Source organism: Aethalodelphis obliquidens, unplaced genomic scaffold (genome assembly GCF_003676395.1).
Source record: "Aethalodelphis obliquidens isolate GAN/ISIS:26980383/991018 unplaced genomic scaffold, ASM367639v1 scaffold25, whole genome shotgun sequence".
Lineage (NCBI taxonomy): Eukaryota > Metazoa > Chordata > Mammalia > Artiodactyla > Delphinidae > Aethalodelphis > Aethalodelphis obliquidens.
Window position 1 is genome coordinate 14,674,864 of NW_020837969.1, and position 27,553 is coordinate 14,702,416.

General features: G+C 39.0%; 1 long non-coding RNA gene and 1 other non-coding gene across 3 annotated transcripts; one reads left to right on the top strand and one right to left on the bottom strand.

Annotated features, from left to right (window-relative positions):
* Positions 1 to 1,043: 1,043 nt before the first annotated feature.
* Positions 1,044 to 27,553, top strand: LOC113628781 (uncharacterized). 2 transcript variants are annotated; one of them, XR_003436242.1, is made up of 4 exons: positions 1,044 to 6,855; positions 7,157 to 7,392; positions 19,731 to 19,862; positions 27,483 to 27,553. It is a non-coding gene; the product is annotated as an uncharacterized LOC113628781 (long non-coding RNA). The 2 variants fall into 2 exon arrangements; XR_003436241.1 differs by having other exon boundaries at positions 1,044 to 7,392.
* TRNAG-UCC (transfer RNA glycine (anticodon UCC)) lies at positions 4,210 to 4,282 on the bottom strand. Its single transcript has one exon. It is a non-coding gene; the product is annotated as a tRNA-Gly (tRNA).

The window sequence follows — 27,553 nt, forward strand, 5'->3', positions numbered from 1 at the left end:
AGGAAACTGCCCGTCCTCACCCCATAGCCCTTCTCCAGGAAAGCAGTAAACGCCTATAGCTCTCTCATACTCACACTCTCACAACCCACGCCTCTTACAGCTGTGGTCACTGGACAAAGGTTTGTTTCCTGGACCATCTGAGATTCCCCACCACATTACTCACCTCACTATCTGGCATAATATGGGATTTTGATGTAGCTCTTTCCCGACAATCCAGACTCCAGACAATAGAGATTTCCCAAGGGTCACTCCGCTTAGCTCCTACTGCTGTGCATGTTCCAAATAGCAAAATTACTTCAGCGCAACTATCAGACATTCTTTTAGTATGTGTGTGTGTATATACGTGTGTATATGTGTGTGTAGCACATTAGAGATGCAAAAAGTGAAGGGTCAGAGTTTTTAAAAAGCAACTAAAATGAAGAAACAGTATTCAAGTCTGGTTGGAATTATGAAATAGACCTACAGAGGAAATTCTAATTCAAAGGGCTGCTCAGCCCCATTCTTAGAGCCCTGTAAATGCATGCTTCTAATGATGTCTCTGAATATGCATTCCCCTCCCACTGCCCCCTTCCCCGCCCCCCAGTCTGATTGAGCTTGACCGGCAGCTGCTGACTCAATCCTAAACTGGCTGCACATGGCTAGAAGAATGTTAATTATTGCCTGTAATCTGCACATTATCCTGGAGAAAATAACAAGGGTAACTACCCTTGTTTAAGAAATATAGACATTTAGAGAGGTAAGTGCTGCACTCAAGGGTATGGGCGTTTTGTGGGCACATATTTGGGCAGGAATGTGACCCCTTCCCTCTTACCCGCTACAGAGGCATCCGAGACGGAGATTCACTGAGCCAGAGAATGTCAAAGCTTATGTTCTAATGCTGAAGAGACCTTAGCAAGTACCTATTCCTTTCACAGGTAAGCAATCTGAGGCTTGGAGAGACAGGTCATTTGCCCAGTTTAACAGAGATAGTAAAAGTTTAATGGAGGAGCAAAAGAAAAAAACGATTTCTGAATTTTTACCTTAGAGTTCTTCCTTAAAATTTGTAATTAGTTTTAATAATTTCCATTGACATTAATGTATATTCACCCTTTTCTCCCGTTTCAGTGGAATCTGCAATGTGGATAAGATTGTATTCCCTGTGTTTTGTAGATACTGAACTACAGCCCCCCATGTGCATTCACCACTCTGAGGATGGCTGATCCTGTCCTTGTCGTCCTGAACTTTTTAGCTTTCCTTAAGACATGATAAATTAAGGAACTCCTTCTATATGACAGCAGCACTTTGGGGAGGCTGAACATGTACCTCTGACTCGAGGCTGAGTTATTACAAAAAAAAACAGAAAAGGAAGGAAAAAGATTTTAATTCCCCACTGTTGAAGACAGTCAGGATGAGAGGCAGACACACAAACGTGCACAGACTTGCACTTCTATTCAGCAACGGCTAGGGCAAGGGTTTACCCATGTTGTCTTAAAAGCATTGCCTGGAATACAAAATGACATGGTGTTTCTGGAATACACTTCTGTTTGAAAGGCCAAGAAAAGGTGATAGGTTTTTAATGCACATTGTGGTGTTTTCAAGCTCTCCTTCTATAACCAGAATGGAGATGTTCCTGAAAATCTGTCTACAGAGAAAAAGCAATCTGGTTAAAATTCCATTATGTTTTTCTTTGGCCTGCACTGTATAATTGAAGATGTCCTCAACACAGAAACAGATCGTTGCTTCGTGTGGGAGAAGAAAAGAGCATACATCAGACTACAGAAAAACAGAAAGAAACGGAAGAATCGTTGCCACTTCCCCGTTAAGGAATTTGTCACTTTCACCTGCAAAGTTCCTACTGCCTATACTTCCTTCATAAAATCAATTCTTCTGTTTTTCTGCCACCAGAGACATATTCCTAAATTGATCTGCTCTTGTATCTATTCTCAAAATCCTTTGGATTACTTTATTCTTAGCAGAAAATTCAAACTTAGTTCTACTATCTCCCCGTCTCCCTTCCTTTCCTATTGACAAATCACTTTTCCTTTTCCCCAATAAGTCTTATTTTCTTAAAAAAAAAAAAAAAAAACTAACTATTTTTAATTCCATGGGGGCTTGACACAAATTTTCTCTTTTGCCCAGACTCTTCTACCCATTCTTCAAAGTTCTTTCCATTCTTCAAGGTCTAGTTGAGCTGCTAGATCTTTCAACAAATAGATCTCTAATTTTCTTGCTTGAAATGAATATGCCCATCCAGTCAGGACCAGATGCATAGGTGTGGGACAAACACAGTCACACAGGGCCCCAAGCTCAGAAGTGGTCAGTGCTTGGCTTCATGCTCTGCTCTTGCTGTTTGAAATTTGAACAAAGGCCTCTGCATTCTCATTTTGCACTGGACTCGAAAATTATACAGCCGGGTCTTCTTCCTGTACTCCTAAAGTTAACAATTTTATATTTCTGCTCTAACGGTTATCATCTACACTGTTGTTTTGAAGCTATTTTTGTGCTTATTTACCCCCACTAGAGAGGGAGCTCTGGAAAGTCACAGATCTCTTTTGTTGTGTACCTGGAAGAGTGGTTTTCACAGAGTAAGACTGATGAGGCAAGAAAGCTGCTCAGAGCTCTTCAGGAAGGAACTGAGCGAAACCGACATCTACAGAGAATAAACGTAAAAAAAGCTAAAAAGTTCTGCAAACTTAATATGCAGTAATCACATGTGCTTTGTACTGCATAAGGAAACCCAATCTAATCCTCAAAACATGAGGAATAGATACTATTATGATGTCATTTTCCAGATGAGGAAACTAGGGCTTAAAGAGGGAAGGTGGCTGAGGTCACATAAGCAGTGCCGGAATCAGGAGTCAGAGTCAGGTCTGGCTCATGTAAAATCAGAGTCCATGTACTTAACTCCTAGAGGATTGTGAAATTTTCAGGCAATACTAATAAAAAAAAAATCTAAATAATCCTTTCCAGAACTAAGGCCAAAGCAATAAAATTGGCCTCTCTAGCAGTCCCAACCCTGAGTTTATAAAATCTGCCTACAACACAGCCAGACTTAAGTTGTCAAACCAGTTTCTGGTAAGAAAACAAAATGTTTACACAAACATTTTCCTAACTGCCTGTAGCCCCCCAAACCATTCCTTCAAGAAACGTACTATCAAGTTACCTTTTAGTAATGAAATTCTATAGGTAGAGAGAAAAAGTGTTTTAGAACATGAAAGACAGAAAATCGAAGGAGAAAGGAATATTACAAAATGAGCTGATCAGGAAGTCAAACCCCTGTCAGCTCTCCATGCCGAGGAAGGCCATGGTTTTCCATCCCCTTCCAGGCATTCATAGGCACAGCAAACTCAGGGAGACTGACTAAGGGTTAGTGTAAAACGACATTTTACCGAGTTGAGTCCATTAGCAGTTTTTACTCATTGACTGTTAAATTATATGTTTCATGTCATGAACAAAGCAGGCCTTCTGTTTTGTTGCTTAATCCAGATTTACACCATGGGTGAGATGCATGCAATGCCTTGAATGTATTACTTTAAGAATTTGCATTAAACACAACAGGATACTTCCAAATACAATATACATATGCCATAGCCTTGGATGTGTATTAATTTCTTTAGCACAAGAGAGATTTTTCAGGAAAAACCTAATTGGGTTTGTCTTTCCCATGTTTAAGGTAGTAAAATGTTCAAACACTTGAGTCTTTTTACAACTGTTATCCAACTCAGTCATTTTCAGTAAAACATACAGCTCTTGCTACCTCATTCTGAAGGCACAATTATTACCATGTCCTTTAGCTTCCTGGGGCTTCGAGTTGTTTTCAATGTTGTTTTTTTAATTTCTTAAATAAATTGCTTTTCCTCCTCCTACCCCCCAAAAGGTGTGATATAAACAATAAGAGGTTTGGTTTTCTACGTGGACAAAAGAGTAAGTATACTGATACAGCATGGGTCCACTTTTGTAATGTTGCTTTAAGCTATCAAGATGCATACTTATTCTCAACCCATGAAATCAAAGTTCCCTTTACACAGTAATTCCTAAGTAGCTCTAAGGTCAGGCTACCCTCGTGTGTCATGTTCACATTTGGTCCTTGTTGGATATCTTTATAATCCTAACTTTAGAAATTTAAAGCCATGTATGTAATGATCGATAATTGGTCAAGACGTGATTCTTTTTTTTAATCTTTTTTTCTTCCTTTTTTTAGGCCGCGCTGCCTGGCGAGCAGGATCTTAGTTCCCTGACCAGGAATCGAACCTGTGCCCCCTGCAGTGGAAGTGCAGAGTCTTAACCATTGGACCACCAGGGAAGTCCCAAGATGTGATTCTTATATCACACAAATGTTGATTTTGTTTGCAATGGAGAATTTACAAGGAGCATCAAATCTCTTTCTTACCCAAGTCTTGAGTTAAGAGGTTTATAGTTTTTCTAGCTGGCTAATCATTTGGAAATGAAGACTGTTTTTATTACAAAAATGAAATTTATTGGACTTCAACCTGAAATAGTAAACAGGTCACAAGGCACCAGTAAAAGCTCCCATGTAGAGCAACTATAATTGTCATATATATTTTTATAATGCCAAACCAGTTGTAATCCAATCTACACCCACATTTTAAGATGACAGTAAGAAGTTCAGAGATGTGTTTCCCAATCAAACACTGGGTAACTAATCTGTCACCTTGCCAGTGCATTATCTGAAAGAAATCTGTTGTAGCAAATGAGGATAAAACCTGAGATTCTTTAGACTCAGAAATGGAAAACAAATTGAAAAACTGTACATATGTTGTAAAAACCATTCCGAGAAAGAGAGAAGAGAACTCACGTTTTATTCAACAACCACCTAGTATTCTTCTAGGTGCTGCAGATGATAAATAATTTGACCTTCACAGAACTAATATGCAGGAATTCTTTGTTCTCTTAGCAGATAGAGAAACTGAGGCTCAAATTAAGTTACCTCCCCAAAACAGCACAGTAAGTCTGGTTTATCTAATTACAAAACTTCTTTTTGCCACACAATGGCAAGAATCATTTTGATCTTAAAATTGCTTAAAGTTTTTTAGTATGTTGATCTTTACCTTCATAAGTAAATGAGAAATGTGATGTTCTATACATGGCAGATAATAAAGGGTTTTAATTTGCCTATGAATTCCTTAGTGGCAAAATTTATAATAGTCTGGACACAATGAGGGGTAACTCTTTTTTAGCTCTCCCTGCAAAAATTCAGACAACTATTTCTCTTCCATTTCTAATTCTTCATCTATAGGTGATATTTAAATTGAAGACATCAGCAGATCATACTGGGAATCTGTTGTTGCCACAAGGCAAAATCGATTGACTGTATTAGAAGAAAGGTTAATAGTCACCTTCACTAACCCCAGCTTTTGTACCAGGTTTATTATCACCCTCGAAATAGAACCTGCACGATCAATTTCAAATATCAGAGCATAACACACGCTCTACAGGGAACCGATAAAAGAAAGCAGAAGAGGCAATAGTTCTACAGTTAGAAAAAACCCGCAATTTTCATCGTGCATGGAAAACATCAAATTAAACCTGGTACTTGGTATTGACTCAGCATACCAGCTTCTCCCAACATTCCGGCTGAAGTTTAATCTGCTGCTAACTCCCTGGAGTGAGGCCTCTACTCCTGTGACACCCTTGCTAGCAATACAGAATTGAGCAGGTGCTGGCTTCGGGGGAAGCTTATGATTAGTTTCTTCAAATGTGCAAAATAATGCTTATGGGCGAGCACTCATAAACAGCTTATGATTTGAAAAGAATCAAGAGGAATGAGGTTTACAAAATTTCTTCTTCACCCGCTAATTGTTCTCAGGTTTGATGAAAAGTTCATTTTAGAAGGATTTTTTTTCTCTCTTCTCAGCTTGGTCTTCAGTCATCTGTCAAAGACTTGTTCTCATCTGCTTGCTTATCCCTTTTATTTCTGCACAGCTCTGTATTACTCAGACCACAGCAGTCTGCTTTCATGACACCCAAGCTGAGGCCGTGATAGATTTTTCTCTGTGTGTAGAAAGGTTGGAAGCATAGAAGGTAATGTTGAAAGGGTCAAAGTTATCAGAGCGGGTTGGAGAAGATAACCAACTTACTTACCACTGACAGACACCAGGTGTAACCTGGAAATCCGGGAGATAATATCATTGCACAGGTGCCAGGAAATAGCACATTCTAATACCACAGTGGCAGACCAGCCATTTTGGGTCATATTTCACCAAGTGGTTAGTGCCAAAAATGTATAATTCAGGTGGATAAGCTTGTCACAGGTTTATAGTATTTGAGGACAGCAGACTTGTTGAATGAATGAATAGATGAGAAAGAGATACGAATTCCATAGACAAAGGCAGACATCTACAGAAAGCACTGAGCGATAATCTACCACGATTAAAAAAAAAAAAGAAAAAAGCTCATGAAGCCTGAGCAACCAAGTAGAACCGACATTTCCTAGTTACCGTGCGCTTGGCACCATGCCAGGTGCTTTACATGTGCGACTTATTTAAATGCCACCACCATCTTGTCAGGTATCTTCTGGTGGCCAGACTTGAAGATGATGATCCCCCATGATCCTCGCCCCCTGGTATTTGTGCCTTTGTGTACTCTCCTCTTACAGTGAACAGGGCTGACCCATGTAACTAAGTAGAATATTGTAGAAAGGATGGTGTGTGATTTCCGAGGCTGGATCACACAAGCCATGTGGATTCTGCCTTGCTTACTCTTGGGTCACTCTCGGAGGGAAGCCATCTCTCCATGTCATTAGGCCCCTTAGGTATTGCTATGAAAAGGACCACAAATTGAGGAACTGAGACTTCCTATCAACAACCTGCATTAACTTGCCAGTGAGCCACCCAAGAAATAACCCTTCAGCCCCAGGTAAGCCTCTGATGACTACAGTGCTGGCCAATTTCCTGACTGCAACTTCATGAGAGACCTTGACTAGTAGACCCTGGTTCTAGGAACCCACCTAAGCCACTCCCAGATTCCTGGCCCATAAAAATTATGTGGAATAATACACTTTTGTTGTTATTGTTTTAAGCCACTAAATTTGGGGTTCATTTATTACACAGCAGTAGATAAGTAATAAAACCTTTATCACCCTCATTGTACAGGTGAAGAAACAAAGGCTATGAGAGCTAAAGGTGAAAAATACTAGTACTCCCTTTCCTTTGTTCAGCATCTGCCAATGAAGACTTAGACCACAGAAACTGGATAAAGTGTGACACAGGAGCCAAGGAGGAGAGCAGCCGGGAGTGGACCAAAAGGCAAAGTTCGCCTATTTATTCACTCATTCCACAAATAAATTCTTGAGAACCTACTGTGTGCCAGGCACTGTTCTGAGCCATGAAGATGCAGCTGTGACCAGCATGGATAAAATTTCCTGCCTTCTTGGAGCTTACATTCTAGTGATGGGTAAGTTATAATGAAAGAACACAGAAAAAGGTAAATTATAAAATACAAGTTGAAAGAGAAGCAAGCCTAGGGAAGAGCCAGACCATGAGAAAGGCAGCCTGCCTTTGCCTCCTTCCTGCACTGTGGATTATGATGACAAAGCCCTTTATGTGAGGTTTCCTGAATGCACTGCTCTGCTCTGCAACATGACACATGTTAGACAGGGGTCGTTTTTTCTTTTGTACACTCATGTATCCCATGTGCCTAGAGCTAAGCCTGGTATACAATATGTGTTTAGTAAATATTTATTGCAGTGATTTAATGTCTCAAAGAATAAAATTTTTAGAGAATTTAGCTGCCTAAGAAGCTCAACATTCTTCAGCTGTTTTAGGTTGAGCATGTTACTTATTTAAGACACAGTGAATTCTGCCAGTGTAACTCCTCTTCCATTCCCAATAGAACAAAACTCATTGTGTAATAAATACGATTTTCTGCTCAATAGCCATGCCACAAATTAATTTGAGTGTGCGAGATCTTACATTCTGAAACCAATGTAGTCAACGTGCAGTCAGGATTTTAGGATCCTCCTAGAATCAGAATATGAGGTAGGCTGTACGATTCCTCAGAGTGTGAACCTATACTGAAAGGTGAACCCGGATGCGCGGTGTGTGCCTATACTGAAGGGACATAGGGACTCAGACTTTGATGTGCAGGTATAACCATAACCTTCTTACCAGAATTAGGCATCACTGGGATTAGAATGGCTTCAGTCCAGGAAGCAACATGGGAGTGGATTTAATAGCAGCAACTAAAAGGTGAACCCCTGGAAATCAGGATGAAAAAACTTTCCCTCCCTCAGATGGGATTGATTCAGAAACCTGATTAGGTGTGTGGGTGTGTGCTTGTAAGTGGGTTTGTACGTGTACAAATGTGATTATATGCCTTTGTTTTTTGAAAGAGAGGTTGATGGTCAACCCCTCGTTAGAACAAGTAGGTTGATAAAGTATGATACAAGAGCCAAGGCAAAAACCAGGGAAGTGAAGCAAAGAGCTTAGATTTACTATTGTGCATATAACACGTGACTTGTTTTATTTAGGGATATTTATCAATATGCCAGTATATTTATTATAAAAAGTGATATTTATTTCTATACATAGATTATATACGTGTTCAAATATGCATCATTTATAGATCTTTAAATATGTCTAATCTATGAGTGAAAATGTTGGAGTACTGAACATTTATACCTCTAATTTATTAGAGTGGGGTGTATCTGTTTATATTTGCGGTGGGCAGAAAAACGGTCTCTAAAAAATGTCCCTGTTCTAATCCTTGCAACCTTTGACTATGTTAAATTACATGGCCAATGGGAATTAAGGTAGCAGATGAAATTATATTTGCTAATCTGCTGATTTTAAGATAGAAAGATGATCCTGGATTGCTCAGATGGGCTCCATGTAATCACCAAGGTCCTTAAATGCAGAAGAGGAAAGCAGAAGAGTCAGTGTCAGAGGAATCGGATGTGACTTGCCTGGCTGCCACTTGCTTTGAGGATGGAAGGGAGTTAGTTCTGAGCCGAGGTGTAAGGGCCGCTTCTAGAAGCTGGAAAAGCAAGGAAACAGATGGTCCTCCAGAGCTTCCAGAAAGGAATGAAATCCTTCCACTGCCTTATCTTTAGCCCAGAGGGACCATTTCAGACTTCTGACCTCTAGAACTCTAACATGATACATTTGTATTATTTAAACCACTAAATTTGCAGTAACTTTCTACAGCAGCAATAGAAAAGTAACAAGTTATACTCATTTGTAAATTTTATGAAAACACAAATGATTTCAAAAAGTGAAAGATTCAGGAGATGCTATAGCTCACATGTTGAAAAGTTCCATCTGGAAGTCAGATCCCAGGAAGAGTCCTTTTCACTCCATCCAACATCATAATCAGTAATATTTATGTTATCTTGTGTGTACTCGATGAAGCTGCACACCATGCCGTATATTGCCTAAACAGCAGTATTTAGAGAAATCGTTCCCATTTAAATGCTACTTTCTACAACCATTTGTTTCTTTTTTCTTTCTTTAATGCATTTTAATTAAAGGTAAGAAGAGAGTGAAATAGAGATGAGAGAACTAAGGCAGCTGTAATGTGTAGGTGTAAGATGTTGCAGCCTGAAGCGGTATGTTCAGTTTCAAGTTAGAAACACAGTGATAATAGATATATTTCTAAATGAAATTCTACATAAATCCTAGCTTTGAACATGAGACTTTATGGAAGTGAAAAACAACACTGATTCTTTGTGAATGCACACTGATTTTTCTTGATGTTTAATTAATTCTAATGATGGAAGTCTACGTCACAAGTGCTCCTTCAACAGAAAGATATTTTATTTTAAAAAATACAAATAATTGCACAAATAATTGTTGGGTAAATCCTTACAGTAACTAAGAGCGGTGCCAATTTCAAACATCGTATTTTAATGTACAAAATTACTTGCCCTTACCAGGCAGTGAGAAAAATTGCAAAATCAGTCAATGTGAGAATTTAAAACTATACCGAGGAGAGTTAATTTAAATATGGCTTCCTTCGGGGACTCTTCTGTATTTAGACCAGCTGAAATGTGCTTAAAAATAGCAAACTCATTTTAACACTAGTATAAGCAAAACAAGTCTGCCTCAAAAACATTATATTGTAAAATGTCTCTGGGTCACCCACTATCTTAGGTAAATGTTGATGTCTCTTACCGCCATTTAGATTATCACGAGTGATCCTAAAGTCTGTTAAGACAATTCGCTAGTAAAATGTAGAAGCCAATAGCAAAACTAGAATAAATAATATCTTGTTTCCTACATCATTAAGCTAACAGAAAAGACTATTTGTAGGATCTCTAACTGCTGGTGTCTTACTGTCATTCGTTATTAGTAGCAATAATTTTCTTGCCATATAACTAGTAGCTAGCTTTGTATTTTAAAATACAGTAAGTCCCATGGCTCCCTACCTACTCCATATTCAACTTTACTAGTTCTTGATGTTCCATCCTCTTTCTATTGTAAATTCTGCTTAAGTCTTTCAATATCTTTATAGAAATTAATATCTTACCGAATAGAGTTGAGGGAGTTATTTTTTATACAATAAATTTGTACACATACAAAGCTGAAACAAACATACTCCAGTTAAATTATTTAACAGTCAAAAGGGGAAGTAATAGGGCTTCCCTGGTGGCGCAGCAGTTGAGAGTCCGCCTGCCGATGCAGGAGACACGGGTTCGTGCCCCGGTCCGGGAAGATCCCACATGCCGCGGAGCGGCGGGGCCCATGAACCATGGCCACTGAGCCTGTGTGTCTGGAGCCTGTGCTCCGCAACGGGAGAGGCCACAACAGTGAGAGGCCCGCGTACCGCAAAAAAAAAAAAAAAAAAAAGGGGGAAGTAATAGATGAACTTAAGAATGAAACTAATATTTAGAGCGAGTGAAACTTGAATTTCAGTCCTGTTTCACTCCTGTCTAGTCGTATGGTCTAGGACAAGTTACTTACTGTATTTGAACGTCAGGGATTTTTGCTGTTGCTGTTGTTAAAAAAATCAAAATCTTCCCTTATCTTATAGGTTTGTTGTATTACATATGTTGATCTAAATTAGGTACAGTATATTGCCTATCCAAAAGTACCCTACCTCTGACCTTCTTTCTCACCAGAACCCTGATTTGGTTCAAGTACTTTGATCTTAAGGTACAGAGGTATGTTCCAGAAGTAGGCATGACCTCCACTGGGCAAAGAGATAAAAGAGGAAGACTTCTAGGGCCTCCCTACAAAGATACAAAGGGGCAAGGAGACTCTCTCTTCCATGCTGTCCCCTGCTGAGTGCCTTTGCACACTATTGCATGAAAACTCGGTGCTTAGGGTTGCTCCCCTATCCAGTCACTGAGAAGGCAATGTCAGGCAAGATCCCAGCAGCTGTCCACTTCTGGAATTGCTGTTTGGTGGAGGGAAGCTTCTCTTGTTTCAGGACTGTTGGTAGGGCATTCTGGTATTTTCAGATGAACGCTGTACCTAGTAGGGATTTAGGGATTGTAAATGCACATGCCTTGTTAATATTGTTTTAATAAAGATTGTCACAAGAAGTCTTGATAATATGTTTTAATAAGTTCCCAGATGGGAGAGAGAATTGCAGTTGAGAACATTATACAAGATTTCATGGTGGAGAGGTCAATCCCATCAGACTTTGATGAGTTTTCAGTCTTTGAGCGTGGAGAGCTCGGAAGGGGTGCATGACAGAATTCCATTTGGAGGCAGCTGGGTTACTGAGGAACTTCTACTTAATAAAGCATGGGTTTAGTCTGGCTTCATTTTGAACAGTATTTTTATAACTGACTAATAGTTTTAGAACACATATAGTTTTGCTTCTGCTTGCATTATTTTCTGGTTTTATTATTTTTTTAAGGGAAAAAAATCATCAATTTAGTTTGTAAGTTGGTAAAACGTATATATTGGCCAGGGGGTTTTTTGTTGTTGCCCAGCAAAGTATTCTGATTCATGTCAATGTGCACAGCCAGTTTTAAAAAAAATCAGTGAGTCTTAGGGCTTATACAACTTGGTTTCAACACCAACACTAAGCAACACTCTGTGTAGATGTGACAGAAGGCCAACCATCAGAGAAGGAATGGAGTCTGTGATTATCCACAGCATAGGCTGGGCATAGCTGCTCTGAGGCACCATGGTCCAGGCTTCAGCACAGAATGTCCTCCATGGCTGCTGGGCTGACGAGACAATCCAAAGCATCCCGATGCCAGGATGAGCCCCTCCCCACACCATGTTACAGCCTAGCCTAACACTGACTAGAGCGCACCCAGTTTCTCTAAGTAACGAGAGACGTATCAAAGGGCCTTCTGTCCCAGCGACAGAGGTAGGCAGTGTAAGATCACGTGAGCTGTTGATTCCCTCGTTTTCCCTGGCTGGCCCTGAACAAAACCAGAAATAGAAAAAATGGGACTTACTCACTGTCACCTAATATCTCATCATCATGTCATCTATTTGGAACATTTCAACTCTTTGTGAACTTTTCCAAAATGTTTATCTTTATAGGTTTTTCCCATCCACATTTTTAGAATTTTTCTTTTTTTGGTGGAAGTTTATTTTCAAAAAAAGCACATCTTTGATTACCTTGAATAATTAGAAATAAAAATAACGTTGAAAAGATATTACACAATCCCTAAAAATAGACAAGGACTGTGGCAGCTATTAAATATTATGACGATACATAGTATCATGATTTTGTTAGGTGGTGTTATGAGGAAATAATATTAGATCCTATTATTTTGCAAATGGGAAATTTGCTCAGAGTTACATGTTAGTAAGAGGTAAAGTTAGGATATACCTTAGTTCTGTCCTTTTTTCTGTATCGTGCAACTCTATTATAGCTCAGTACTTAACCACATTGGACGGAAGATAGAGAAAATAAAAACAGAGAAAGGAAAAAACCCTACAGTTTAAGTCCAATCAAATATCTGATTTTTAATCAAAGAGAGTCAAAAGAGGTCAAGTACAGAGGAATCATTTGATTGCTACCAAAATAGTTGATCATATTTTTTGTTTTTCTTAAGGCTGTGCATTTTGAACACCTAGTGAAAGAGAAGTTTAGTGATATACTGATATGAAACAGAAAATATTCCAGATATAATATAGTTACCTTTAAATAGAAAACATAGCAACAATTATAGGTTGCATATCTGCTATGAACCAGGTGTATTGTTACACAAGAGGATAAAGATATGGTGCTTGCCTTGAATATATTATGTCCCTACATTGTGAAGTGTAATTTTTCACAGTATTTTGAAACAGGTGAAATAGCTACTAATTTAGGACCAGAAAATATATATTTGGGCTCAATTCCCACTTTGTAACACTGACAATTAAGGCATGAGATAATTAATGATTTTAGAAGAATAATCAATGTTTAGTTTAAAAGGGTTTTCGAGTAAAGACTATTTTAGACTTTAAAAATTATTGTTTAAATTTTTAAAATTAAATAAATGTGAACAGTGTGCTTATCCTTTTAGTTTTTGGATTGTATGATTTTTGAATAGTCCCATTAACCAGAAATCAATCTTAATTGATTTTAAATATTTGTCATAATTTTTAGAGCATTCAGTAAAGTGGAAATCATCAGTTTTTAATAGCATTGCTTCAGGGATCAGTGTACACCTAAATTGTATTCACCCGTGATTTACTATGTAAGTTTGATTAACTTAAATGTGTGGTAAGTTCTTTCTTGTAAATGGAACAAATTAGTGTTCTAAATAGAAGGGGAAATAGGATTACAGGAAGCAACACAAATATCCTAGATTATCTGGGCTGTTTTTAAATGCTTTGTTTCATCTCTTTAATTAAGTGAAATCTCCTTTCTATAATTGAATTTAAGATGGTTGTACCTAAATAATTAAATTTCCCCCAATATATATGTTTCTTTGGTAACATCTAAATGTTACAGTGTAATATATATAGTCAAAGGATGGTGTGAAAATCTTTTACAGCAAGTAGGATTTTATGCTTTTAAACCCCATCAGATTTTGTTGCAACAATATGAAAATAGAATTTCAAATTACTCTCATTTTTTTACACTGTACTTTTTCTGCTTCTGGAGGATGAACTTATATAATTTTTCTTTTTGCACTCCCTGAACACTTTAAACATCAAAATATACACATCGTTTATAATCAGAAAGAAATAAAGCTCTTCAATTTTTTTTAACATCTTTATTGGAATATAATTGCTTTACAATGGTGTGTTAGTTTCTGCTTTATAACAAAGTGAATCAGCTATACGTATACATATATCCCCATATCCCCTCCCTCTTGAGCCTCCCTCCCACCCTCCCTTTCCCACCCCTCTAAGTGGTCACAAAGCACCAAGCTGATCTCCCTGTGCTATGTGGCTGCTTCCCACTAACTGTTTTACATTTGGTAGTGTATATATGTCCATGCCACTCTCTCTCTTCGTCCCAGCTTACCCTTCCCCTTCCCATGTCCTCAAGTCCGTTCTCTACGTCTGTGTCTTTATTCCTTTCCTGCCCCTAGGTTCTTCAGAACCATTTTTTTTTTTAGATTCCATATATATGTGTTAGCATACGGTATCTGTTTTTCTCTTTCTGACTTACTTCACTCTGTATGACAGACTCTAGGTCCATCCACCTCACTACAGTTAACTCAATTTCGTTTCTTTTTATGGCTGAGTAATATTCCATTGTATATATGTGCCACAGCTTCTTTATCCATTCATCTGTCGATGGACACTTAGGTTGCTTCCATGTCCTGGCTATTGTAAATAGAAGCTCTTCAATTTTGAAAACAATCACTTTATTATTAAAACCTTATCAGAGTGAGGTAGAATCCTTATCATTTTAATGTGCAAACACGTTATTTATTGAGGATGACTTGTTAGGAAAAATTGAGTCCACTATCCTGTAGGATTAACCAAGGTGTTGTACTGGGTGGATTAGTGGATAAGCTCATGAACCCTGGCATGGAAGCTCTTGAGTTTAGATTCCAGCTCTGCCACCTGTTATCTGTTTTACCTGGGGCAAAACAGATACTCAGTACTTTTTCTCCTTAGCTTCCTCTCAGCTACGAAGACCCAATGCAGCCAAAAATAAACAAATAAATAAATAAATTTGTTTATTAAAAAAAAATAGTAGCTACTTCATAGGGTCAGTGTGAGGATTCAGTGCATTAATCTATACAAAGCCCTTGGAACAAAACCTGATATGTATCATGCTACATTCAGTGTTATTAGGAGCCATAATAGAGTATGAAACACTCTAGAAAAATTGTTTAAAAAAAGGGAATTATAGAAATGTTAAGAATAATCCAAAACATTTAGTGCATTTTCCCAGGCCCTTTTCTCTGTGGGATCACACTGCTCCAGAAGAGAGGCAATTGAGTGTCTGCCCTAAGGACAGAGGTAGATGACGCCAGCAGATCCACGAGCACCAGACACACAGATAATTTAGAGGAAAGGAAATACAAATGGCCGATTAACAGTGAAAAGTCTTCAACCTTACTAATAATCAAGGAATTGTAAATTCAAGTAAGGACAAGATATGATTCACTTATAAATTAGCACAGATTATTAAATAAAGTCTAAAATCCAAGGCTTCAAGTGTCAGCACATTTTTATACTCTGCTGAAGGGAGTGGAAATTAATCAGACCTTTGAGACCAATTTAACAATATACATGTAAACGCTCATAAACTTTGAGTTAGCAACTGTCTTTTTGGGGAGTTATGCTGAAGAAATAAGGAGAAAGACATTCACATCAGCAATACTTATAACACTAAAAACTAGAAATAATCTAAATTTCTAACAAGTTGTGATTAGTTTAATAAATTGGAATATAACCACATGATGAATATGATACAACTATTACAGTGATAGTCATAAGTAGTTTGTAAAGGTTAAAATTAGGGAGTACTACTTAACCAATACTGATTAAGTTCCCTCTAGGTGCAGGGAACTCCATGGTAGTCGCCTCCTGGGTTTACTCTGTGCCATTACTCATGCTGCCCCTGGAATAACTGGTAAATTTCGGATGCAAAACTGGACATGATCTGCTCTACCCTTTTTTCCTTTGGGTATCTGGCTGCTGGAAGAAGACTTCTTTCTGTTTCTCCCCAGTAACAGACTCTTTCTCTAGATTCTGTTCTTTCCAGACACATGAGAAAGGCTCTTTCACCCAGTGCTGTCCAAGGCAGGCTTCTAAGTCTGCCTGCCTCTGAGATCCAGTTAGAAAGATTATCTGGCTATCACACTAAGCCACATAGCGAAGCTTAACTTTTACTAATAGAAAGAAAAGGTATATTCATTTCCCATTTCCCAGTCCTGTTTCATATCTCTTTTTCAAAAACTTGCTGGGAAAGAAAAGTATTACATTCCAGAGAACTCTCCACACTCTGCAATATCTGAAATTGCCCATTCATGAAAGCTACATAACACCTTACTCCAAAATGCAGAAATTATTTTAAGTCAACAGACATTTTTAAAATATCTTAGTTTATGTGGATCAGGAATCCAGGCAAGGTTTATCTGAATGCCACTGCTTCGAGGTCTCTGACAATGTTGTAAACCATTTGGACTGTGACTGTGGTCTCACGTGATGGTTCAACAGGGGAGAATTCATTTCCAAGCTCATTCCTGCTGTGGTCAGAATTCAGTTTCTTGCTGGCTGTTGGCAGCTCCTTGCCACAAAGAACCTCTTCCTAGGACAGCTCACCTGTGACAGCAGGCTTCCCTTGGAGTTTAAGGAGAGAGCAAGAGAGGGTGTACGAGACAGAAGCCACAGTCTCTTTGTAACCAGTTCTCAGAAGTGACATCCCTATTACTTTTGCCATATTCTGTTCTCTGGCTGTGCCTCACTTGTCATTTCTCCAGCACTGAGTCACAGTCCAAACTCAAAGGCAGGAGATGACACAAGGATGCAAATGCCCAGAGGCTAGGATCACTGCCGACCATTCTAGAGGCTGCACATCCCCAAACTAACATTCACTTACCACAAACCAGGCACATAGATGACCTCACTTAATCTTTGTAACAACCCAAAGAGGCAGTTATGTGATTAGTCTATTTTTAAAATCAGGAAGCTGAGGCTCAAAGATGTTAAGTATGTGACTTAAGAGCTCACAGGACTGTAAGTGTCTGATTAGGGATTGGAACTGCGGCTGTTTGCTTTCAGATTGTGTTCACTTAACTACTTGAAAATTATTAAGGAAAAAAAATTAAATTGCAGGTATGTGAGTACATTTCATGCTCTTAGTTATGTTAAAAAATACATAGGAAAAAGTGGAAGAAAACATGTTAAAGTGTTTAAAAAACCCATTTAAACCTTTCAATGAAGGGATTATGAGTGGCTATTTTTGTCTATTTTTTAATGTTAATATTTATTTTCCAAAATGCTTATACTGACCTTTCATTTATCTAACATGGGAAAGATCCATGAAAAAAACCAAAAGCCATCTCTGTTCTAGTGTGGTTTACGTTGGTGCACTAAGGGTGTAACAGAGGGAGCGGTCCATCATGAATGCAGGTAATAAAGGGTGCACTGTCTGTAGAGAACTAAAAAAAAATAACCCACCAAAAGTCAGTCATTTTTTAATATCACTCAATTCTAAACAATGTCAGTGATAAAATACTCTTTCTTCCTAGGGCATACTGCTGCCATCATCCCCTTCCCCTTCACCACTTGATTAGTCTGGGGATACAGAAAATAAATACTTACACACACACACACACACACACACACACACACACACACACACAATTATGTCAGATAGTGTTAAGTTCTACAAAAAAATAAAGCAGGGTCTAAGGAGAGAGCAGATGATGAAAAAGGGAAATTTTTAGCTAGGGCAATCAATGAAGACCTCTCCCAAAGGTGACATATAAATAGAGACCTGAATACGTTGAGGGAACATGCATTGTTTTTATAATCAGAGAAATAGAGAAAGCATTGGGTGTCCCACTGTAGCCTACAATCCATAATAATTAAACCATTCCTTCATTTCTACATTCAGTCCCTTAATCACTCAGTTAATGCATTTTTATTAAGTGCCCATTATGTGGCAAGAACTCTGCTAGGCGTTGGGAATTTAAAAGTGAGTAAAACAGATATGGTTTCTTCTCCCATTAGTTTTGGACTAGAATGGGGAGCACAGTTGTTCATCAGCGGGGGACTGAGAGATATAATTGCAAACTGAGGCTAGTGTTACAAGGGAATTCTCTCTCCTAGGCTGCTGTGGGAGAGAAGAAAGCATCTACGGGGGTCACTGAGCTCTGCCACAATGCTTGTTGCAACTGTAACCACAAATGATACCTATTTGGGAAAAATTGTATGATAAAAATAGAATCAGGTTAAGGAAAGACTCTTGATGAATTCCAAACATTAGTGATCCAGTACAGAGGAGGAGCTGCAAGACTCAGCGAGGGGAGCAGAACATGCAGAGAGGTGGAGAGAGGGGAGGAAAGCCTAATGGACCACAGGGAAGAGAGCTTTTCCGGAACAGGAGGGGCAGCAGTGTTGAATGAGTGGCAGGCGCGGTGAGCTGAGGAGTGAAAACGCCCTCAGTAGTTAGTGACATGAATGCTAGGAAACCTAGGGACAGACTGCAGATTGGAGTGGATTGACACACTAATGGAAGAAGAGGAAAGAGTGTATAAGTAACTTTTAAAAGATATTTAGCTGTGAAGGAGAAAAAATAGGTGGTAGCTGAAGAGGAAAGTGAAGTCAAAGAAGGGTTTGGGATGCATTTTATTTTTTTTAAATACGGAAGAAACTGTATCTATTGACATTATAATGATAGCGATCTTGTAGAGAGAAAGGAGGATGGCTGGGGATGGGGCATTAGGGAAAAAATGGTGCCGGTGCCTGAGAAGGAGGTTGATGAAGGAATCCACGGAAATCTAGCAGAGACTGGGTTTGTTCTAAGGTCATCAAAAGTCCTATTCCTGTGGTTCTTCTCTCTCTTTCGTGGAGGCAAAGGGAAGCTTTCAAACATTTAAAAATGTAGTCGCTTAGAATTTGGGAGCCATAAAATGCACACATCACACCCCAAAATATTTTCATTACTCATCTCACTTTTTAAAGCACTTGCATAGGATTTCATTATTTTTATCCCCACGACAACCTGGTGAAGTTGTCAGGACGTACGTCGATCCATTCATGTGACTTATCTATGGTAACACAGTGTCAATCATGCTATTTATAAAATATCGAGAGACCCAGATCTCTTGACTGTGGTGCCAGTGCTTTTTTTAAGCCACACGACACCTTAGTCTCCTAAATCCAGTAGGTGTAACGATGAAGTTCATAGCTTAAAAATACAAGTTGAAGACAGTGAAAAAACACCAAAGAGAAGGTTTGGCTCTCTTACATCTTGAGACCCAGTTAAATGTTTTCTTTACATTCATTGGGAGGAAATTAATTTAAATATAATATATAAATATGCTCATGAAGCACACACACAATGTCTTGAAGTGAATTGAAGCACGCTGTAAATAACTGTCTACTCTTGGACTTGTTTCACACGTCTGCTTTCTCAGTACAGTTCCCCTAAACTAGCTCTGGGTGACAGAAGCTTCTGGAAATCCGATTCCCTTCGGCTCTGAGTAGACCTCTGAGGTGCCTCTTGCTCAATACTATGAGCAGCACAGTTTAGACAGCCTCTGAAGTTTGATGAAATCATGTATATTTTTACTAGATGTGTGTGAGAATATTCTGGAAAAGAAAAGTTCCAAGCTATATGGAGATAAGTAATAACACGAATAAAATTAAATAAATAACATTAATGCCTACTGAGTTTCTACTATTTTCTATTTTCAACAGGTTGAGATGATCCCATTCTAGTGTTTTTATTTCGTTTTTAATGCTTAGTCAAGAACACAGCACTAATTCTATTATCAAACCAACACCATGGCTGATCCATATGTGTAGACCAGGATTTCCTTGGAAGCACAGGTAAGCTTTTTCCAACATGTGATAAGGATCGTAGAAAATAACTGATCTTATTTCCGGCTCATCATTTTGCTCTAAGACACTTGGAGGAGTACTGTCATTTCTTCCCCATCCCCTTCTTCAGCCATGCTGAACCGTGCCACGTTCTCTTTTAACTCCTGGCATTTGTAAATCCTGTTTGCACTTCTTGGAATGCTTTTCTCTGCTTTGGCCTCCAAAGCCCATCTTGACCTTCCTTAATCTGGCTAATCCCATTTCACCCCTCAGGTCTTTCTCCAGAAAGTTTCCTCTGACCACTTCTCCTCCCAGTTCCAAGGCTGCATGAAGAGTCTCAGATGGCTTCCCATAGCACTGTCTCCATTCCACCCGTCAGCCAGGAGCCAAAGCACTAGAAGCTTCTTGAGGACAAAAATTATGTCTTGGTCACTGTTCAATGTCCAGGGCCTAGAACAGTACCAGACACATTCAGCATTTGAATCCAGGACCGTTGTTGGGCCTTGGGTCATTGTTTGCTCCATCTCACACTAATTCCATTTCCATTTAAGATGAACTAATAGTATCTGCTTTTCAAGGCCCTGTAAAAATTAGATAATGCTCATGAAGCACCAGCTTACCATCATTTCATTTGAAAATGATTTTACTTAAACCAGTGGTTCTCAACCAGGAGAGGGGCCTTTTGGCTATGCCTGGAGATGTTTTCGATTGTCACAACTGGGGGCTACTGGCATCTAAATGGTGAAGGCCAGAGATGCTGTTAAATAACCCATAATGCACAGGGCAACCGCCCACAACAAAAAATGTTAATAGTGACCCAAAGTGTTAATAGTTCAGAGATTGAGGAACCCTGCTTTAAGACTATTCTCTGTCTTCTTTTATGTGAACCCCTCATTTTTTTCTTTGCCATAACTTACGAGCTCTTTATGGCATTCACTGGCCTTATTTCACATTGTACCTACGCGGCTTGCTAGGGTAACAGACCAAGTGTGGTTGGCAGTGGGATTTAGTGCATAAGAATAATCCTTTCAACACTTTGAACGGAGGCTGTAAAATCAGGCATTTTTTATGGAAAGAGAAATTGTCAGACAGGAATGTTCTAAAATGATCACGTACAAAATATTCTGGAAATTTCTTGAAATAAACTGATGATCTGTAAGAGTTAAATATTCTTTTCAGTTACCTTGGATTGTGTAGGAAACAGAGAAGCAGCAGAAATAATAAGATTCAGTTTATACCTTCTTTCTATGCAGGTTGTAGGGCTGGGATTTACTTCTGAATGCTGTTGCTGTGCTCAATTTTCCAAACAAGCATAAGGATGACTTCTCAAAGCACTTGAAAAATACATTTTATTTGACCTCCAGTCGTATAAGGAATTCAGCTAAACCTCATGCACTGGAGGATAGGTCACTCTGTAGTAGATATGTTAGAATCCTGCCTTAAAAAAATTTCGCTCCTAATCATCTTGCAGTGATTTTATAGTTATTCTTGCATTTTTTTCTGTTCCATTCTATGAATTGTACAGGACTTCTTTCTTACAGAAGGCAGCATTCTGCCTTTGAAGGTTGGTTATTCCATTTCAGTCTTCTCCTTAAGATTCATGTGCTATCATCTTTCTCTCCCCCCAATTCTTTTTCTTCTACAATTAAATATCTAATAAGCAAATACCTGGTAGTTCAAACCAGGTTGAGTGTTCACCTGATGCCAAAACTACAGGTGGTTTGATTAATTCCACCAGACCTCTAGTATCTGAGTGTATTTATTTTAATTAGTCTAATTTAAGTGACTAGCCATACTGGTCAAAATGGCAGCTTTATTATCCAGTGCATACTGAGGAGTAAATTAAATACAAATCTTGGAATCTGGATTCTGTGTCCTGTTTTCACACTTATAATTAATGGTTTTCAAATATAAATAATAGAAAGTAGGGAGAAAACTGAGATAAGGGAAAATTCAGTTACGATGGAAAGCCTATATGAGACACAGCTTCAGGGCGGGTTTGATTCAGCAGCACATCATTGTGTACAAAGGAACTGGTTCTTTCTGTCTCTCCCCTTTGCCTTTTATTGTGTTAGATTTTTATAAGACTCACTGCCTCCTTAACAGCAAAATGCTGCAGTTCCAGGCTTTTATGGGTACATCACACATACTGGAAGAGGAAATGTTTCTCCTGAAAGCTCTAAAAGAGTCAGATTTCTTTCTCAGAAATCCCAGGCAAACTCGCCTTGTGTCTCACTGGGCCTAAAATGTGTCATGTGCGCTTTTCTAAAGCAAGGTGTGACCAGGGTAACGTCAGAACTTACTGCCTTAGGCCGGATAAGGGAATCAATCTTAAGAGCAAGAGGATGGTACTACCCTGATTGACTTGACAGTCAGTTTTTGCCCCTGAAAGTGGGGATATGCATCTTTATCCATGTTCTATTACCATTGCCTATTTTGTGTATCTCTCTAACTAACTAGAATGTGAATTCAGAAGATTGGGGCTCCTGACTTATATCTCTTCACATTGCCAGATCATCGTACATGTCGTTTTGCATCATAGGCATTCAAAATGTTTGATAATTGTGAATAAAATAGCAGTTTCCAATATAAGCTATTAGGCTTGTTCCCTTTCATCGATTCTAAGATCACTCACTTAGCACCTACATGGCACCCGGCGTGTGGCGGTCCCCTGGGAATAAACAGAAAATCAGTGACCCAGTCTCTGCTCTTAAGGAATGTAGAGGGTTTTTTTTTTCACCCTAAATATATACAATTTTTACTCATCAATTATACCTCAATAAAAAAATAAGGATGTGGACAATAATAATAGGATTTACATTATAATACAATTTTAAGAAGTAAGTAAATGAACACGTGTAAATGAATGAACACAGTGCTGGACACACAGGGCTCAATAAATGCTAGCTATTAGGAATGTAGAGTTTTAAAGAGAAAAAAAGATAAGTATATAAACAATTTCAATAAAATGCAACAACGCCACAGCAGAGTGGAGCAGAGCTCACAGTTGAGGCACTTACCAGGCTTCTTTGGAGATGGGGAGGCATCCCAGAGGAAGTCACGTTAAATAGCGATCTGGGATACTTATGGAATTTCTCCAGGAGAAGAGGGGCTGAGGGAGGTGCAGGAAGAAGAATGGTTCGCTTTGGGAAAGGGTATGACGAGACCCGTTATGATGCTTATGATTTACGTTACAAAACCTCCCTGCATCTGGTGAGATATTCTCCATGTTAGATGGGACAGCCAGTTGCTCTAATCAGGAACACACACCTCAGGGGGTGTTCAGCTGATGAGGAAGGTCATTCTTCACAAGCAGCTCCTACAAGTGTTTCAGCTTGGTTATCTCCCATCAACAACTGAGGGGCTTGTTACTTTGCATAATTAACCTTAGAAATGAGTTTTCACTGGTGAAATCAGAGGTGTGCAGGATAACATAGTGGGTGTTAGAAAGAAGCTTGCCTGGGTGAAAATAGTGGTGTTCAGGAAGTATGGATGGGCAAAAGTATGTTGGAGACATTTCCATCCTTGTAAGAACATGGGTATAGGTATGATGCAATCCACATTACCTGATCCCTTAGGGATGAGGCCTGAGGCCTGACTCATGAATGATTCTGTGTCTGACTATTATTTAAGAGGATACAAACTATAATATGAACTGGATGTTACCTGTAACATGTCACTTTCCTGCCAATGAACCTTTTACGAATAGTATAGTGACACCAAGCAGGACGGGAAACTGGGATTTAGCTTACACAACCCATAGTAAGGATTGGTTCGAACCTGTTCTCTGTCACTCACCTATCTCTATCTATTGACAGTAATTGTTATTCATAATAATAATGATAAAATTCTCAAAAATATTTTTTGTGAGCCAGTTGACTTAGGACATTTTCAAGGAGCACAGGGTCAAGGAAAAACATGGCGTAATCAGATACACTAGCCTTTTAGAATGGGGAGAACATAGTGTGTGTGGTTAGAAGATAATGAAGGTGGTGTGGCAGGGAACCAAAGGGAAGGGGGAATTACCCAAGGATTCAAGGTCAAATGCTGCCGAAAAGTTTGAAAACATAAAGACTGAAATATGTGCATTAGACTTAGCAACGTGAGGATCGCTGATGACCTGGGGGCTGGAGGGCAGTGAGGTGAGTAGAAACAATGGTTCATAGTGCCTAACTGACAGTTTCTATTTGCTATGTGTCTGGAACTTACCTAAGTACTTTAGCTGTATCAACCCCTTTATTAAGATAAGTATGACAGTATTCCCTAGTTGCCAGATGAGGAAGCTGAGGCACAGAGAGCTTGAGTCACTTGTCTAAGGCAGCAGAAATAGTAAGAGATAGACACTGAATCTCACCTGCAGCTGTCTGGCTCCAGAGCTACCGTAGCAGACACAGCGGATGGAGAGGTGCCCTTCAGAAAGCCTGGTTTGGTCCTAAGATCAAGAAGGAGAGTATAGTAGTTGGAGATGGATGCAGGGGGGCTAAGGGATATTGTTTTTCTAATTAGAGAAATTTGAGAATGTTGACAATCTAATGAGAAGAAACTAATATATACACAGGAAAAAAAAGAGATAGTTGAACAAAAGTTTCTCAGGAGGCAAAAGGGGATGAGATCCAGGTGAAAGGGGAAAACTTTGTAACAAGAAGGAAGAAGGAAAAGGTTAGAATAGAAGAATGTGGGGAAACTGTGGGGTAGGAGTGTCAGGACACTGAGAGAATCAGGGACTGGTGTAATTATTTTCATTAGGAAATGTGACCAGAGTGAAAGAAGTTTAGAGTGAGACGTTTGAGGAGAATGGAGTTTTGAAAAATAATTCATGGAGAATGGAGTGGAAAGTTGATGATGAAACTGAAAAGGATTATCTGGAGAGATGAGGGCCCAGGTGGGTTTGGAGAGCAGAAATGTGGCAGTGGTGGGCTGTAAATTGGCTCCTTGGAAAAAAATGAAATGCCCTGATTTGTGGCATTTGCCAGTTTTGTTGGTATAAACATTCCCAACGTGGGTGATGTCAATGGTTTAGCAACTGACTTGCAAGATTTATGAATATTTAATCATTAGCTCTCAGGAAAAGAATGATCTGCTCTGGTGTACTACTACACTGCATCTATTTGATTGCGTGGTTTCTTCCCCAACATGGCGTAGGAACAGAAGGAAATTTCTTGGGTTGGTCCAAGGTCGTGATTTGGTCCCAGTGAATGGTACAAAAGGAAAAAGGGACATGAAAGGTCCCTTGCTAAGTGAATGCTTGATGTGATGTGATCACAGGGAATCTAGACTGGATAAGACAGCAGAGGTGTTAAGACACTAAATTTTTGCTGAAATTGAAAAACAAATGTACTGGGAATAATGGGTCTTAATGATGGGGTAAGGAGATTACTTGTTTAAGGAATGAAAATAACCTTTAGGTGATCAAGATCAAGTGTAAAAAAACCCCACCAAAACCCTCAAAATCTCCTAGAGCATTTGTTTAGATTTTGGACTTTTCTCTTTTATCATTTCTTTGATAATTTCTTTTAAATTTTTTTCTGTTTTCTTTTGTATCTTTGAATCTTGCTGTCTTTAAGCTTTTTAGTTTAGATTTCTTCACATTTGTTTTGTAAATCTTTCTGTTGAGTCATTTACTTCAGCTATTATATTTAAATATCTTTTATTCTCCATTTACTTTTTATGATATCTTGTTTTGTTTCAAGGATGTATTTTATTGTAAAATTTGTCTAAGAAGAGGAATCCAATTTTTTTAGTTATTTTTTCCCGGTATCTTCTTCTCTTCTCTAAATTAGCTCTCTTAACTCTAGTGCCAGCTATTCTTTCATGTTGATTTTTTAAATTTATTTTACTTTTATGTATAAAAGTAAAAGTAGTACATGAGTCTCTTCATATATATCTCTGAATAGGACAAATTTCATTCAGAAAAAGAGAAACAAGAAGTAACTGAACACAGGAAATTAGAGGTTTACAAAACCATAGGAAGCACTGGTGGTGTTTTAGGTCCAGAAAGTTGTTCCTGGTCTTCAGAAAATGAGCAAGTACAGGGACCAGAGCAGTGAGTGACTCACAAGAGGACCTGTGAGTGGTGTTGGCAAACACTCACCTCCGCTGTCTGCGGAAGCCATGACTTGTTCTCTTGTGCCTTCCAGATCTTGTGCAGGTGCCTCCCACTGAGTCAGTCTAGGAAATGTACTTTTCCAGGCTTCCCGCCTGTGCATAAAGAGAAGCAGTGATGTTGCTGAGATGCTCACAAGCAGCTCCACATAACTGCTGTGGAACTCACACTCAAATGCGCAGGTGGGAATCTGGTGGGAATTTCACTTGTGGCTCTTTTCTAGCCAGGTCTCCTGCCTGACTCAAAAATATGACGGGATATATGAACAGAGCTGATGTCATGCTGATTAGTAAAGCTTCTTTCCAGTAAGTGGACAAGGAGCTAGCTGTCAGACTTCAAATCCCCCAATAGCAGAACAAAGAGAGATTTACTCTGGAATGTCAGCATCCGTGTTGGGAGCTGCAGCTTTCCGGAAACATTTTCTGTTTCTCTAGAGAAGAACTTCTAGGCTTTGACACTGGGGTGATGTCAGCTTTTATTTGCTTTCCATTTTGGATAAGGATGGAGTGATGTTAAGTGCTGATTCAGTTCATCTCACTCTCTTCAGCTGCACAACGACAACCTCAGCTCTCAGCAGTCCCTGCAGACTGGAGCCTGGCGCCCCATCAGAGCCTCATGGGGGGACTGACTCCTCCCCTGCTCTCCAGCCTCTCAGCGGCACAGCAGTAGAGTAGGCTGTGCACACCCTGCCCCTCAACAACTTCCGAAATCCGTTGAGGTCACTCATTATGGTTGACCCTCAATTGCATCTTTGTTTATCATAGTTTAAGTTTATTCCTTATTGTACTTCTGAGCTTTTATATCATTGAGGCCCTAGTGCAACAGAGGGCACCTGCAAATGCCTAATCGGCCATGTAACTTAGAAAGTCTTGCCTGCTTTGGAAGGCATATTTGGGTCCTTGATATGGACCTCTGACTGATCCTCGTGACCTGATTTTCCATAACTATACAATGCATGTGCAAAATCCTGTTTCTCCAGTAGAAACTGAATTGTCTTCTCAGCTGAGATGCTCACTTTTGACTCCATTTCTTTGTAGACCTCAAAGACCCTCCTCCCCACTTCTTTCTCTATGTATGTAAACAGTCTATCAAGGCCAAATGAATTCTTATTTCCTTCATCAAGGTGAATCCAGCTAATTGTGGCTTTCTCCCTTTTTTGAATTATAATTGAACTATTATTACATGATAAGACGTGTCTATACAAGATGATGTGGCACTAAATATACTTTTTATTATATAATTATTCATAGGCTCTGATTAATTAACTAATGCCCTAGTTGATTCCAGAAGTTATTTAGGGCAAACCGTATATATCCTCACTACAAAATAGATTTAATCTGCTGAAATCAGTGCCGTTTTTAGGGCATAGCATGGTGCTGGAGATATGGTAAAATATCAATACACATATGGTCAACTTATTAATTACGTAAAATTTACCCTGTAACCAACTCCTATCTCTACTACACATACTTTCTTTTTAATTATCTTGCTCATCCTTCTGTTTTTTCTCTTTCTGAATCTTCCAGGGAATATAGCTGAAGATGACAAAGAAATCAGAAAAGATTGAAAAGAAAGTGGAAACAGAATTTTAAAAGGT